The sequence below is a fragment of the Pelodiscus sinensis genome, chromosome 1 (assembly GCF_049634645.1).
Source record: "Pelodiscus sinensis isolate JC-2024 chromosome 1, ASM4963464v1, whole genome shotgun sequence".
Classification (NCBI taxonomy): Eukaryota; Metazoa; Chordata; order Testudines; family Trionychidae; genus Pelodiscus; species Pelodiscus sinensis.
In genome coordinates this window covers 90,601,202-90,617,415 of record NC_134711.1, presented here as the reverse complement: position 1 = coordinate 90,617,415, position 16,214 = coordinate 90,601,202, and the positions used below count along the sequence as shown (strand labels likewise).

The 16,214-nt window shown below is 46.3% G+C and overlaps 1 protein-coding gene across 4 annotated transcripts in view; it reads left to right on the top strand.

The window, feature by feature from the left end:
* The first annotated feature begins 1,196 nt into the window (after positions 1 to 1,196).
* GRAP2 (GRB2 related adaptor protein 2) overlaps positions 1,197 to 16,214 on the top strand; it is a 161,763-nt gene continuing 146,745 nt past the window's right edge. For 3 of the 4 annotated variants that reach the window (XM_075936414.1, XM_075936456.1, XM_075936424.1), the window contains exons 1-2: positions 1,197 to 1,562; positions 1,996 to 2,058. The gene's annotated coding sequence lies outside the window, so the exon portion shown is untranslated. The remainder of the gene's footprint in view (positions 1,563 to 1,995; positions 2,059 to 16,214) is intronic. The other variant, XM_075936443.1, reaches the window with a different exon arrangement.

The following is a 16,214-nucleotide window of genomic DNA, read 5'->3' as shown; positions in this document are numbered from 1 at the left end:
CAAACCCCTTCCCATCCTCCCAGGAACTGTCTCTTCATGCATCCTCTGATATCCCACTCCCACAGCCTATACCGAATGGATTGCCTGATCTGACGTTGGCTGCCACGAATCTAGGTGACTAGTTGTATCTGAAGCACCAGTATTAATCCTTTCATCAGAGCAGAGGTACCTACATGGACTCTCTCTCTTCCCCCCTCTCCTTGCCCCATTGCCTCTATCTCCGTCTCTTGCCTTTTCCCACTGTGCCTAGTGTTCTGTCATGGCTCCCTGCTCCTTCTCTCTTCTGCAGCTAGTAGAAGAGAGAAATCTTCCTAAGGAGCCTCTGTCTGTACGCCCTTGCCAGAACTTTGGAACAGCCAAAGGTCTCCGAAGATCCTATTGTTAAGGAGTCATGATAGCATTAACCAGTGTATTATGAGTAGGGTGCCAACACTCCAAGCTTGTTCTGGAGTCTGCAGGGGAGGAAAGATAAGGTCATGTGATCAACATTCCCTCTAATGTTTTACATCAAACATGTGGATTTTTTCCACCCATGTTGCAGAATAATTTTTGATGTGCACTGAGATGTGTAAATGTGCACCACCAACAAAAAACCTAGCCACTGGCACTCTGCTATTCAGCTGGGTGGCATCTGAATCTCTCCTGAGTGACTGCACAAGCACACAGCCTACAGGGGACGCTGCATGTGATGAGACCACCAGGAATTCATCTAGCCAAAGTTGGCAACTCTAATTATGGGATGGATTGATGTTCTATCCCTGCCCTTACTTTGTTATAGAAAACATTTAATGGGGGGAGAGGGTCCCAAGGGGGCAGCTCTCTGAGTAGATTTAGTTTTGCTACACTAACTGTTCCCTTTACAAAAGCACCCACTGCCAGTTTTACCCCAGCCTGGTGCCAGCTGGGCTAGAATGTGTGAGTTGGTTCCACACTGTAGACAGTCAGCTCAAATGGATAGCACTCGCTATTGAGTCTCAGAGCTCCTATTTCCACAGCTCCTCGCAAGCTGAGGAAAGAAGAGCTCTTGGTGAAGGCCTGGTCAAGTAGCTGGGGGTGTGACCAAAACAGAGGTTTTGCAGCCACCCAGAGGAGACTCAGCTGAAAACTCTTAGAAAGGATGAGCAGTATCAGAGGCCAGGTGCAGAGGCAATGGGTTGCCCCTGCTGATTGTAGAGAAGGAGTTTTAGGGTGGAAAAGGCAAGAGTTGAGTAGCAGGGAAAGGTGTATCCGAGGAGAGTAGCTGGCTATGGTGAAGCCTGTCTGCTGCTGATTCAGTGTAGAAAAAATATAGTTCTTGGAACAGGGCTGTTGCCTGAACAGCATTGCTCTGAGGGCAAGCTGTGCTGTGAACATTTTGGGCACCTGTCCTTGGGGTCAGCCGCTTCTAGAAGCCTGGTACCTCCTGGCAGCATGGAAGGGGATTGCTTCAGTACAAACTGAGAGGCTACACAATGTCTCCTTGGGCTTGTTTCCCAACACATCCAGTGGATATGATCACAGAGGCTCCGAAAGTTGGCTCTTCTCTTCAGTTCCAGTCCCTGGCTTTGGAAGGTGTTGGGGAGGTGAGGTGATACCTGAGTACACATTAACTTTAGGAGGTACCACAGAAATGCAGGTCCTCTAGCCAGCCTTATGCTGTTGCTTCTTAACTCCCCTCACCCTTCGCTGTAACGAAGCTGGTCTTTTGTCCGTCCTTTCATGAGGTGATTTCATTTGCATCCCGGTCTCCCCATTGATTATAGGATTTAAAGAAAGTTGCACCAATGTAACTATGAGCCTTAAATTTTTTTTAATGGATGGGAAATAAACCCCCAGCCAGCAGCAATTTTTATTTAGAACTGAATTCATGAATTTTAACCAAACATTGGCATGTTAGGTATTAATGTATGTGTGATTATGCAAAACCTCCATTATGTCTGTAATGAAAATTAGATTCTGCTACTGAGGCTATATGCAGAGATGGCATATATCTTTATTCTTTTTTTGTTTTTTAAGATTCATGCTCCAAGGTTATGGTTACTATGGTGATAAGACCATTACCAGAGGAGGGAGCTAAAGGTAGGTATGTGTGTGCATGCATGGGCTTGGAGGGTGGGAGCTACTGGCTGCTGGTCACAATTCCCCAGGGCTGTTTTCTCTCCCTTTCACCTACTAATGTGCAACTGTGAACCTCTCTGCCCCTCAGACTACCTTGTTTCCCAAGTCAATCTGTTATAGTGATTGACAGCTGTCCTTGGAGCCTTAAGGCCACCCTGACTCACAAATGAATACAATGGGGGCAGTGGGAATGAGGGCTTCCCAACGGCTTCCCCTCAGGCAACACAGGAGATCAGGTTCTGTGGCCCCTTGAATTTTGGGCAGTCTGAGCAGACAGACCAGAGGAACCAATCAGCATTTTTGTGACATGGGCACTTGTCCTGCTGGAAACTGATCTGAGGGGCACCTCCACTGCTGTCATACAGGCTGCTGAACAGCTCAAAACTTCCAGGCACTACCAACTTAGGGGTTGGAACTAGCATCCTAGGGCACAGGAGAGAGATACTCTAGCTTTCCAGTCACTCAGACCCCATCTCCCTTTTCTGCTTTTGTTTTGGTGCACTTTTTCCCCTCAAAGAGCTGGAGAAAGCCCTAGATTCCTCAAAATTGTCCCTGCAGATGAAGTCTCCCAGGGTGTGTCTACACAACTGGTCCAAGTCAGTTGATTCAGTCTTGCAGTCTGTGAGTTATGGGGCTAAGAATCTCTGTGCAGACATTTGGTCTTGGGCTGGAGCCTGAACCAGAACATCTACACAGCAATCTTCATTCCTGGAAACTGAACCCTGTGAGCCTGAGTCAGCTGACACAGGCCAACCATGTTTTTATTAACGATGTGCAGACCTACTAGTGATGATAATGCTATTGTCCCTCTAGACTCAAGTGGTAGCCAATATTTGGGGTCTGGCAAGTTGTTTCCGCTAGGAGGAGAAATTGATGTTGTAATGTAGTATTTCTTTGATGCAATCCTATTCATTTGAAGAGAATGCACATAACATCGTGTTTCCCTAATCACAGTAAGAATCCAACAGAACAGTTTTCTTGTTTATCATTTCAGATCTCTTTTTCCAGCTGAATAGCTCTCTAAGTTTTCTCCCATGTCTAGACTGCAGGCTTCTTTCGGAGAAGCTTTTCCAGAAGAGCACTTCTGAAAACTTCTTCCGAAAGAGAGCGTCCACACTGCCAAAGTGCATCGAAAAAGGGATCTGCTTTTTTGAAAGAGAGCATCCACACTGAATGGACGCTCTCTTGCATGTAAGCTGTGATTACTATGGACAGAGTGGCCACCAGGGCACCTGTGCTTTTTCCTCTTTCTGAAGAACTCCCTCTTTCCTGTCCACATCTTTTTCCGAAGGAGCTCTTTTGGAAAAGGCATTCTTCCTCAAAGAGATTTACCTATGTTGGAAAACCCCCTGCATTCTTTCGTTCTTTCTTTTGAAAGAACGCAATAGCGGTGTGTATATGTGAAGTTTTTTCAGAAAAAAGGCTGTTTTTCTGAAAAAAAAACCTTGCAGTCTAGACACACCTCCAGAGTCCTGCTACAAGTGCTCCTCTGCCTCTCCTTGGCTGTCTGCTGCCTTCTCTGTCTGCTTCTGTGGTGTTTCTGGCTACATCTGCACCCTCCCATATGCATGCGAAATGCACAGCTCTAGCAAAACAGCACCCAGCCAGTTCTCTGCATTTGCTTCTAGGGAAAGCCCTCTATTTGCATAGCTCAGCTCCTAACCAGCCTTGCAAGGGGCTGGCATTTTGGGCAGTGTCTCTTCTTGTTCCACCAATCTTACTCCCAACAACAGCGTAATGTTTCTCAGGTTTACTCTGATTAGAGCTGCTCAGCAACAATGAGATTTTACCACTGCCACTGCCCCCAGCCTGCTAACATTTTGCATCTGTCACCTTGGGCTTAGGCCTTGAAAGTTGTCAGCTCAGTGGCTCAGGGCCAGTGGAGTTGATCTGTATCTACACAAGTGTAGCTGAGGTTAGAATCTAGCACCCACTTGGGTCTTTCTTTAATTTTTTGTGTGCATTTTTTTTTCTACAGGAAATCTCATCACTTATTTATTTTATACTCTTCTTTGGTTAAAAATAGCCACAAGTGTTTTGAAAGGGTCTCTCTCGCTCTGCCCTCCCCTGTCACATTGATGTAATTTCCTGAGCTTGTGCCTTGCCTGTGTGCAGCTCATTGAAAGAGAAGACACTTTAATGTAAGCAGACACTTTGCTCCCACAGGGAGGAGGGAGGGATAAATGACGGGGCTTGCAAATGTCCCTACTCTCTCCTCCTGAGGAAGGTGTCTCCAAACTACCTGCAGTCCAACTACTGACCCTTACAAGGGACCACCTTCCATCAGTCTCCACAGGAAACTGGTTTGTTCACCAGTGATTTCCGATCCAGCGTTCGTTCTGGGAATGGGCAGATGCTGCAGCTGCAGTGACGGGAGGGCAGGGAGAATTGCTTGTTTTAAGTTAGGAGGAGTCAGGGTGGGGAGGAGCGGGGTCACACTTGAACCCTGCCTGCTTTTCTCAGAGCCTGCCATACTCTAATTAGAGAGGAAGTCTCCAGGGATGATGATCTTTCACGGTAAAAGCCAGTGAATGCCGCAAAACAGGGTAGCCTCATAATCTGCTCAATCCTGTCACTGTTTGGCCTTCCCCTTTTAGGTCTTAAATATAATCCAATCAGTTAAATGCAGTCCCCCCCCCCCCCCTTCAGCTGGTGAGGTGCAGTTCCCTGAAGTATATTCTCAGGTGTGCTATCGAGCTGGAAGGGCCCAAGCATTGTGAGGTTCCTAGTTCCCCTTGAGGATGATGCCATAGCATTACCAAGTGGGCTTAAGATAGCCTTTTCTTGTTGCTTAATTTTACCCCACCACTCCAATTACAGCCCCTCGGCCTCTCCTGAGAAGTTCTTCCACGTTTGTAGCCTCTTCTGCCTCCTCGCTATAGCTGGTATTGCAAACTACTGCACAGATTTGTCTTTTTTCTTTTTCTCCAGATAGGACCAATCCAGCTGTGCTAGCCCCATCTCTGAGAAGCCCCATCCTTGCATTTCTCACTTCACCCCCCTATTTTTCCTGGTACAGTGCTCATCAGTCTCTTCCATAAATCCTGGCCTGCATTAAGCCACCCTGAGACTCCTGTGTTGTGTTTCCCAGTGTCACAAGTTGTTGGCTAATCTGCAAGCAAGAAGTTGTGCCTGCATCCAGAAGCTTCTGTAAGAAAGGGCCCTTCGAGCTCCTCCCCAGTCCTGGCTCTTCTGTCCCCCCCAGAAGCACTATAAGGCCGAAGCCACAGCCGTTCCACCTGAGGAAAGGAGCTCTTGGGAGACCTTCCTCTTGCTGATCCTGACTTGGTTGCGGGGGAAAGGGGAGAGGAGGCTATTGCTGTAGGCACTGCTAAGCTGGGGCATGGCTGGGCACCTGGCCTCTTTTGCAGCCAGACTGTGGGTCTGAAAGAAAATAGGAAGTAACACTAAATTGCCTACAAATTAGCAAGCAGGGTGAGGTAGATTAACCCAACATGTGTGCACTTGCTGAGAGAGAATTGCTGATTTTAAATACCAGGGAGGGAAGCTGAGAAGTGCAAGGGCCTGGTTATGCATTAAGGAGCCTTTCATCTCTAAGGGTATGTCTACACTACCCTCCTAGTTCGAACTAGGAGGGTAATGTAGGCATACCGCACTTGCAAATGAAGCCTGGGATTTGAATTTCCCGGGCTTTATTTGCATAAGTGGGGAGCCGCCATTTTTAAAACCCCGCTGATTCGAACCCCGTGCAGCGCAGCTACACGTGGCACGAACTAGGTAGTTCGAACTAGGCTTCCTAGTTAGAACTACCGTTACTCCTCATTTCACGAGGAGTAACGGTAGTTTGAACTAGGAAGCCTAGTTCGAACTACCTAGTTCGTGCCCCGTGTAGCCGCGCTGCACGGGGTTCAAACCAGTGGGGTTTTAAAAATGGCGGCTCCCCGCTTATGCAAATGAAGCCCGGGAAATTCAAATCCCGGACTTCATTTGCAAGTGCGGTATGCCTACGTTATCCCGCTAGTTCGAACTAGCGGGGTAGTGTAGACATACCCTAGCATAGGAGTTTAATTGTAGCTGAGGCCAATAGAGATACAAAGTCATAACCTGCAGGCAGGGCCAGATTAAGAGCAGGGCTTTTCGGGCTGCAGCCACTAAAGCCTCTGTGGTCTGAGCCAGCCCTTCCTGGCTGGCAGGTGAGCAGAGGGCGAGGAAGGTGGCTCTGTGAGCTGCTGTTTGTCCTCTTCCTGTCCTCCGTCAGGCTGGAACCACATCACCATGAGTGCTGGGAAACTCTGTCCCTGCGCTGCCCTCATCTGGAGGCTCTGCCCCCTCAGCTCCTATTGGCTGTGATTCTCAGACAATGGGAGCTGTCGGGAGCAGTGCCTGTAAATGACCGTGTGGCAGCATGGGCTGCTTGGAGCCACCTGTTCCCCCCACCACAACCAAAGGGGAGCTGCCTCAGATACATGCCCCATACTGAAAATCCTTGCCTCGGTCCTGAGCCCTCTCCAGTACCCTACCTCCCTCCTAGACTCCACAACCCCACCCCTGAGCTCCCTTCTGCACCAAGTCCCTAACTTGCTCCAAGATCCCACAACCCAATCCTCTGCTTCAGCCTTGAGCCCCCTCCTGAACCCTAACTCCCTCCCAGACTCCCACCCCCACATTCTGCCCTGAGTCCCCTCCTGTACCCCAAGCTGCTTGGGCCCAGCCTGGAGTTTCTTCCTGCACTTGAAATGCTTCATCCCCAGCCCAGGCAGAGCCCACACACCCAGTTGGAGCCAGCACCCCTACCCACGCCTATCTTGCTGTCTCTGCCTGCAGCCTCCTCTCCTACACATTGAGCCCCTAATTTCTAGCCACACCCTGGAGCCTCGGGGCCCTACAAAATCAGCCTGAGGCCCTGAACTGATCTGGCCCTGCCTGCAGGTTGTTGCTTGGTAGCAGTCTGTGTAAAATAATGCTGGCATCTGGCCAGCTTTTGGGGGATGGGTCACACAACTTCTCATCACCTGGGAACATGACAGACGTCGAGGAGCAAAGAGGACAACGACTGTAAAATCCTTTTGCTCCATGCAGAGTGGGGTGAGGTGTATGGTCTGAGAGAAGGGCAGAGTGCATTGGAAATTGGTACTGTGTCCCATGCTGAGAATAAATACAGGCCTGGGGCTGCAATGGACAGCTGTCAGTCTGGCCCTTTCACTGACACAAAATTCATGGTAGGAAAATGTCATCTGTTCAGACACAATGTCCCTGTGCAAATATTTACGGTGAGTAGTTAAATGGAAGGTCATGCAGCTGTAGGCTAGAAAAATCAGGCTTGTCCTCCTCCATCTAGAGGAAGGTTCACTAGCCCCTCAAGTACCCTCTTCCTCCCCCATGCCGCCTCAGTAAGCTGTCTGCACAAAGATTCACGGAGTGTTCAGAGACGTTGCTGCAGCAAATAGAAGCGGTGTGACCATAATTTCAAATGAACCAGTCAGGTATTTAAGGACAAAAGGGAATAACCAGTTAGACAGATGTATGTAATATGGTCCACATGTAAGAATTGCAGCCTAATTTGTAGCCATCCTGAGGGCTACAAATAATCTCAGGGGGAGATTATATCTTGACATTTTCTGTCTTCATACCGTGGTGTCACAGCAAGGCACAATTATCGTTCTGTAATGCACGGACATGGCATCCTGAGCTGTCTATGACTCTCCAAGTATGCCAGGAATGTCCAGGACACAGACCCGACCCATTGAAATCCTATTTGTCAGGCTGCGTGGCAAATCTCTTTCCTTCTGTCCCTCAGTGTCAAATCAATGAGATGGAAGTGCTGGGAAGGATGTGGAGGGCAGATACATTGGTTCTCAGCACAGGTGGACATTTCAACGGCAAGGTGTGGTGGGGAGCCCTTAGCCGTGATGTACTACAAAGCAGGAGGGGCATTTTTGTAAAAATAAATTGGGCAGTGACTCCTCAATATGTGCTGCTGCTGTGCCTCAGCCAGGAGAGATGAATGTGGTGAGTCTGCATTGCAGTGTCACACCACAGTTATTTTCTTGCTGGGTTATTAACATAAGTGCTCCTGATTCTGCCTGTTGTGGTAAGGGGGCTCGCATGGGCTTGGGACTGCCTCAGCCTAGCTGGTGCTCTCAGAGCACATGCAGAGGGAGGTGTTGGTTTCTACACAGTACCTGGCAAACAATTGGACTTCTGCAGTTTCTGAGATTTATATCATCTCAGTCTGGGTGTTTTTATAACTGGACATTGCCTGACTGCCTAAGATACATCCTTTGTCTGCCTGAGAGCTTATCCCTTTTCTGGGCTCTGTATGCGGCACGCCCAATGAATCCACAATGATCATCACAGGAAAAAATAATATGCATTTCTCTCCCAATAGCGGGGCACTCATACCGCACTGTTCCGTCAAGGCACACCAACAAAAGGATGGTCCATTATTTTTCTCTGTACATTCTTTTCCTTTTAAAGATTCTTTTATCCTATTTGTAACTGGGGTCAAGGCGAAGAACTGCCCCAATTTCTTTGTTTGTTTGGGGGAAAAGTGGTTTTGTTTTGTTTTGTTTTTTTGTGTGTAGAGATTTATTCCTAGGATCTTGTCTGTCACAAAAGGGTCCTGTAGTCCTCTCTGCAATGGCTTGCTCATGCTGTGATTGGGTTCTAGTGACCTCTAATGGACAGCTTTTAACAGCAAGCCTGAGAGGCCTTTCCTCCTGTGCCTTACTGCAGCAACTGATCAGCAGAGGCTCTTCCCTGCTGTATTCAGGAGAGAGGTGCCAGGAGGATGTTCTCCAGGAGTGCCCTTTGGCATTGGAATTTACTCACCTCCCTCGCTGTTCTTCATGGTACTTTGCCAGAATCATCTTTTTCTCCAGACGTTTGGGGAGGGTGGCAGCATAAAAGGGATGGGGCAGACTGAGGCAGTAGTCATTCTGATTAGATGTTACTTGATGATTAGGACTGGGTTTTGTTGTTGAGGCCAATAGGGCTTTCCCGTATTCTGTGTGTGAGTGTAAGTAGCAGTGGGGATTTTAGAGTGCAAGAGCGGTGCCTTTTTTATTTGAAAATTGAAATAAACAAATACATTTTAACTCATGTGGAGAGCTCTTTCATGTCAGTGTTTGTAGCTCCGGGAAAGGAGCGCAGTTGCTATTTGTCAGCCTACTCAGTACACACTGCACTTTGACAGTGTTTTTTCCATGGTCCACCTTGCCAGCAAGTCATCTCTTCCTCTGTCCTGCTGACACCATTTAGAAGCAAGTAACCCTTACGTACAGTTTCATGATAGCTGGGGTCTTTAGAGCCCTGGCCGCCTTTCCTTTTGTTTGTGCTTTTTCGTTTGCCTCTTGAAGCTCAGGTTTGAACTCTTGGAGAAGCCGTGGGGAACTGATGTGCACCTTCACTGATATGCAGGCGAGTGACTTGGCTTCCATGTTAGGACTCTACGGCAGTGAGAGCGCACCTGGCACCTCAGATGCCCTCCTCAGCCTGTCTCTGTCTAAAATGGAATCCTGTGATTTTGGACGTTAAGTTAAATCAGGGCTACTCCACACGTGGCCCACAGGCTGCATGTGGCCCATGGTCTGCTTGTTTGTGGCCCATGGTGCAGTTTGGGTTTGTGGGGCTCAACACGCAGCCCGCAGGTGGGAGCCAAAACAAAAAATAATCAATATAATGGTCTTCTGTTGATATGAATTTTAGTAATTAAATTCCTGGACTGTCATTGCTCATTAAAGTGCTGTCATATGAGTGGAAATCGGGTAACTATTGTATTTTATTAATATCAGCAGAACTGACTTAAATGGGACCTGTATTGTGTAGTCTTGCCCTAATATTTGTATTCATGCCCGTCAGCGTGAAAGAAGCTTCTTGCATATATATTTGCATGTATATGCAACCACATTTAAGTTGCAGCTCTTGGCATGCGCTGTGAGTATCATTGTGGCCCCCGGAGCTTCCAAAGTTGAGTAGCCTTGAGTTAAATGGTGGCGGATTGCAGTAAATAGTTTTCAGATCACGCATACTTAGACTGTGGAACTCACTGGCACAGGAAGTTGTCGAGGCCAAGAAATTAGCAAGATTCATCTGGACAGGTCTCTTATCTGGCTACCAAGAATATACAGAGTTATAATTAATGATGGAAATGCTGAAAGGGATATTTTAAGTCCAAGATTCCGGCACCGTCTTTAACTGGAGACTGGGATGAAAGCTGGCATTGTGGGGGAAGGGCAGATTATCCCATATCTGCCTACTGTGGTATCTTTATACCTTCCTTTGACACATCTGATGCTGGCTACTGTCACAGATAGGACACAGTACTAAACAGACTGAGAGTCATCTCCTCTGTAGCAATTTCGGTATTCCCATTGCTTGCCAAGGAAACACACTTCTCAAGGTCTCTGCCAGCCCTACATTTCTGTGGTTTTATGAGTCTATCTAACACGGTCAGCTAGGTCCACAGGAAGATTACCTGAAATGGAAGGTCAATTGATCCGTGGCACAACTTAAGCCTCCCAGTTCCAGAAGAATAAGCTGCTGACAGGATAAACAGCAGCTGTCATGTTCTAAACGGGAACTCCTGTTTGTTTGGTTGTGTGCTTCCCCTTCTGTGTGCAATCAGCGGTGTAGGTGAGTAACTTATCTGAGTCAGCTGCCTGTACTGACTCTCAGATCCCCACCAGGTATTCAGTGCTCACTGCTTTAATAGACTGAAAGCGTTCTGTGAAATTGAGAGATTCTGGAAATTCAGAGTAACAAAATGTACTAAGGGGCATAAGAATTGATTTGAGGAAATATTAAAAGAACTAAATATGTAAGAGCTTGGCCAAACAATTCCTCTGGAGCAGATATGGTAATCGCCAGCAAGATCTGAAGGAGGCACATAGCAAAGAGGGAGAGCAATTGTTCTAGGTGGGAGAGTGGCTATAACTTGCGGTAATGGAATGGAGCCTGAATATGAGGAGCCTGAATATGAGGAAGAGATAAGCAGTGTGTTAGACTATAGATTAGTCTGCCGAAGGAGACTAATAAGATTGGAAAATAAATTGTAGGAAACAATTCATCAGCCATTATGGGACAGGAAAAGGAAGGGGTGGATGACTTGTGGGGTCTTTCAGACAAAGCTGTCTGGTTAGTGGAAAAGAGATCTCCATGTTCCAACTGTAACCTCACAATACAAGGTCCAGAGGGAGATTGCAAATGAAATTAATACAGAGAGGAGGAGAGCTTGAGAACTGTTAGAGATGGAGGATAACACACAAGTAGCTTAATATTAGTCTTTCTCCTTTAATTGCAAGGGCTTTATTGTCTCCTGACCGACTGTCTCAAGACATCATTGGAGATTCCTACTACTTTGCTTTCAGCACCTTTCTGATTCTGGCAGCTTTGATTTCAGCACCTCTTCACATTCCCATTTATTCTTCAGAGGTGAATTCAAAACCAGTGAAATCTGCTTGGGCTAAATGGCTAACATCTCTGCAGAGGTTCCATTGTTGTCCATAGTAAAAATGACCATTGACACGCAGGGGTGTGTGATTGGGCGAGTGAGTGCAAATCTGCCTGCTGGCGGATTGTGATTGCATCAGGTTCCATTGTTGTCCATAGTAAAAATGACCATTGACACACAGGGGTGTGTGATTGGGCGAGTGAGTGCAAATCTGCCTGCCGGCGGATTGTGATTGCATCAGCTGAACAATGTCCATTGTGATCAATGCGGTGCTTGGATGGAAGAACTCCAGGGGAAAGCCATATGTTGCTGGAAGTAATGCCGGTGGTTCAGTAAGTGGCTCTCTTCCATCTGAGTAACACAGGGCCCTGACGTGGTTTTTGGCACTGTTGTGAACAGAGGGTACGGCTTCCCTACAGAGTTAGCACAGGCACGGCATCCCCGCTATAGTGCCCTCACTCAGAACTCCCCAAACTCTGGGCTGTGCCCCCTAAGGAGGAATGTTCGGGGCAGCCTCACTGGGACCTGGGTCAACCCCCACAAGTGGTGGGGAGGAAGCACCGCCCACTTTTGCTCCTGGCCTTGGCCCTGGCTTCTGGCCTTAGCTGAGGCTCCGCTCCCAGCCCACTCTCAGGTGTGGCCACAGCCTTGCCCCCGACCCCTGTCCAGCCTCCTAGAGCTACAGCTCTGCTCTGGGCCCCAGCTGCAAAGAGTGAGGCACAGACAGGGCTGAGGGAGCCTGTAAGGTAAAAAGTTTGGGGACCACTGGCCTGTGTGACTGCATTCCCAATGGTGCCGTAGCAGCCCACATGCTGGACAGATTTCTAGCAGGATATCTCTTTAGTGATGCCTGAAGCAGGGTGCGATCTGGACCATCCAAAGGCAGAACGAGGGAGGGTTGATCACCCCCAAAAAATACAGTTGAATCAGCTGATTGTGTACAATGCTAGTGTGCTTTAAAAATGTATCATTACCATTCTAAACTTAATCATTATGAGAGAGGCATAGATACTATGGTTATTAATGTATTTATTTGTGAATATGGAGAACTGTGCTGATAAACCTCAGCTCTGCCTCCTGGCAGGAGAGCGAGTGATCAAGCAAGGGAAGAGCACAAATCCAGACTCGAGTAAGAATCCATTGTACAACCCAGGAAAACATAACAGGCTGTTAAAGTTAATGGAAAGACATTGAGTCAAAGTAGGGAAATCCCCAGTTGTATTGTGGTTTATCTATTAAATAGACCTTTTGTATATTTAGACCGCCAAGCTGGCCTTTAGTGTGGAAACTGTGAAGAGCGTAGGTGCTTACAAAGTGGGGCGGATGGGCTGGTTTGACACCTTCAGAGGTAACAAACCAGAGGGGGAAATGTCCATGTGTCTGGTATGTAAGAACTCGGGGAGGATGGATTTGGGGAGGCTTAGGACTGGAAGGGCTGTTAGTATCAATCTGAAAGGAATAACTAGGGTGACGGAAGCCAGGGTAATACCTTGTATTTGTGAGCAGGCTGCTGGTGTCATGGGTCTGAGCCGTAGAGTCCCAAGATTACAGGGTAGGAGCTGACAGAACCCCTCACTGGCCTGGGTGATTCCCCAGAATGTCACAATGAGCCACTCTATGAATTCATTTGCAGTGTATTGTGAAAACTTGTGCGTCCATTCTGGGTGCCTGTGTGGAGATGTCTTTATGGGTCCTATTGATTTTACACCATCTTTACCAGCACAGGCAAAGCAATTTCTTGAACAGCATCTCTGCTTAGAAGCTGTGGCATGAAGCAGAAAGGGAGCAGAAGCATGTGGGATTAAAACACAGTGCAGAAGTAGGGAGGAGTTAGACAAAGTTCAGCCCTGGAAAAATTGTGGGATAAGAATGGAAAACTAATAGTGCCTGTGTTCTCACTTCAAAATGGGTGGGTTGCCTGCCCATGTGGACACACAACCCAGGCTCAAGATATCCTTTAGATATGCTTGCTAGCCAGGATTAGGATACTTTAGATATGCTTGCTAGCCGGGATTAGGATTTTCCTGGGAAGTGGGGATAGGAGCAAAATGAGGGTAATAGGAGCCTGGAGTAACTCTGCAGTGAAAACAGAACCTTAATGGTGTTCTTTTGAAGAAAAAAATAATAATGCTGCACGTCTGTTCACTTGGCTCCATTAAAATTCCCAGGTAACTTTCCCCAAGAATAGAGGTGCTAACCTTGTTGTCAAAGCCATATTCCAATTCTGTTTTGCCTACCTAAAATTCTTGCTGGGGTTTATTGCATAGGGCATCCTTCCTTGCTTCCTGTCCTAAGCTGTAGCATAGCTTTACTGTCCAGTATTAAACCACATGACGGCAGCTATATTTCAGTGCTGGATGACTGATTTTGTCTCATCGATATAGATATAGATATAAATATAAATAGATATAGCGATATCTTTAAGGACTTTGGATGAAAGGTTCTCGAAAAGCATAGGGTATTATTTTGCCTTCCCTTAGGTTTTCAGCTTTGTGACCTCCTATTTAAAAACTTTGCTGTCTGTCATTCTATTTCAACACCTTGTTGAGTCAGGGTTCTGAACACAATTTGGGGGGTGTCCATGTTTGACTGTTAATTGCTTTTTATAGTTTTTGTCCTTTCTGAAATTTTGCATGATGCTGCCCCAAAGGAAAGGCAACATTTAAAGCTAAAGCTCCAGCAATTAAATTGGTAGCAAAAACCAACAAAACATTTGGCCAAATTTGAAGCCACTTGGTGCCAAGATGACAGCAAAGCTTTTTTCAGAGATGTGTGTTTGTGTGGGTTTAAGGGAGGGAATTTTAATTAAAAGAAGAGAAAGTGAGTGATGCACAATGTTTCAGAAATTATGAAAAAATCCAACAACTCAATCCTGATTTCTGATTACTTTATAGATCTTAGAGTGTGAACCCCTTCTATTAGTGAAAAGACAGCACAGTCTTAAAGATGCTTAGGATTCTTGCTATCCAATTTTTTTAAATGCCTTAACCTTATGTGTAGAATCCTCGTCTGGTGTAAATTGTTGTAGCTCTATTGTCTTCAGTAGCATTTGTCAGTTTGCACCAGAGTCAATGATATGGCTCTGTTTCTTCAGACATGAGATCCCAGCCCAAGGCAATAAGTACAGTAATTACTCGTTAACACGTGCCCGCTTAACATGTTTTCACAATAGCCCGATTTTTGGGGGGGAATGTTTTTCGAATAATATGACCGTCCCCGAAATAATACAAAAATATCAAGTGGCGGACTACTTCATGTGGCTGTATAAGTTGGTGAAAACAGTGGTAATACGCATGAGTGGACGAATATGCTTGGTCACAGTGCTTCTCTGCTCACTCACGTGTTTATCTTTGTGTTTTAACAAATCGCGGTGACTTCTGTTGCTAGATATCTAATGTTGATGTTGATGTTGATGACCAAGCACCAACAAAAAATTGACTTTGCCACCACCACCTAAAATGCAACCCCCCACCTCTTCCATTATTTTTAATGGGAAAATTGACCCTGCATTTCACGTTGATTAGCACATCTATAGTGTTAAATGAGGAATTACTGTAATTATGCACCGGATGGGAGAGCTCCAAGGGAAAAACAGGTTCTACAGGAAGTGGCGTGGGTGACTTAGTAAATGGAACTCTATTTTTTTTCTAATTTTATGTTTTGGTTCACGATTGATCCCAATTACCAGCCAAGGTTTTGGTGGCTGGAGGTGCCATCTTCTCATGTAAGGCTGAGAGAGTAACCACATGTAGTTATTAAAGATAGACTAGGAATGTTGACTACTGTTCTGGTTAACTCCAGTGAGAGTAATTCAATTATGCCCCACTAAAATTCCTCTTGTGGTCTGTTAGTTTCAAAATTCCTATTTAATTTCCTTCTTAAAGATATGGGGTAGCATTTCTGTGCTTTTTATCAGAGCCAGGTGTAATGATTGCTGCATTATGAATAGTTTAATGTATGCTTTGGAATCCATCCATTGGAAATACACTAACAAAATCTAACTTATGGCATTGCTTGCAAGAAGTGCCTGACCTTCAAAGACTTCTCTGTTAAAATATCAAGCGAGGGGACAGAGAGGCAAAGAACAGGACAAAAATGCTTTTCTTTAAAATTCACTTATAGAACTCATTGCTGCAAGAAATTACTGAAGTAAATCTAAGCAGTTAGAAAAGACTTAAGGAAGGCTTGAGTGCTATTTTACCTGTTAACAATAACACGTTAGCATTCCACTGCCTTTGGTCCTCATGGAGCAGAGCATTTACTTTGTGTGGCAGTGTCACTTCGCAAACATTACATTGCCCATCGTGGTGCATTCCACTTCCTTTGTTGAGAGAGTTGAACTCCCTGACCTTCTGTGGCATATAAGAATGCAAAATTCTGACATGGTGCCTTATTGGGGTGGGGACCTCTTTCCTGTGAAGTTTCCAGTATAGTTCAGTGCTAGAAGATGGATACCAGACTAGATGTACAAATGTTGGGCAACAAATTGGCAGTTCTCATTTGAAAGTGGTGTGACTCAGACACAAGAGATACTCTTTCATCTACCATTCCCCTCATGGTAGGTCATACAGGTGAGCCTACATCATTCTTCTGCTCTGCCACAGATTGGTCTCCTCAGCCATGCGTGGCAGTATCTCTCTAGAACAGAGGTCCTCAACCAAGGGTGTACAGCCATCTTCCAAGGGGCACCTCAATTGATCTAGGT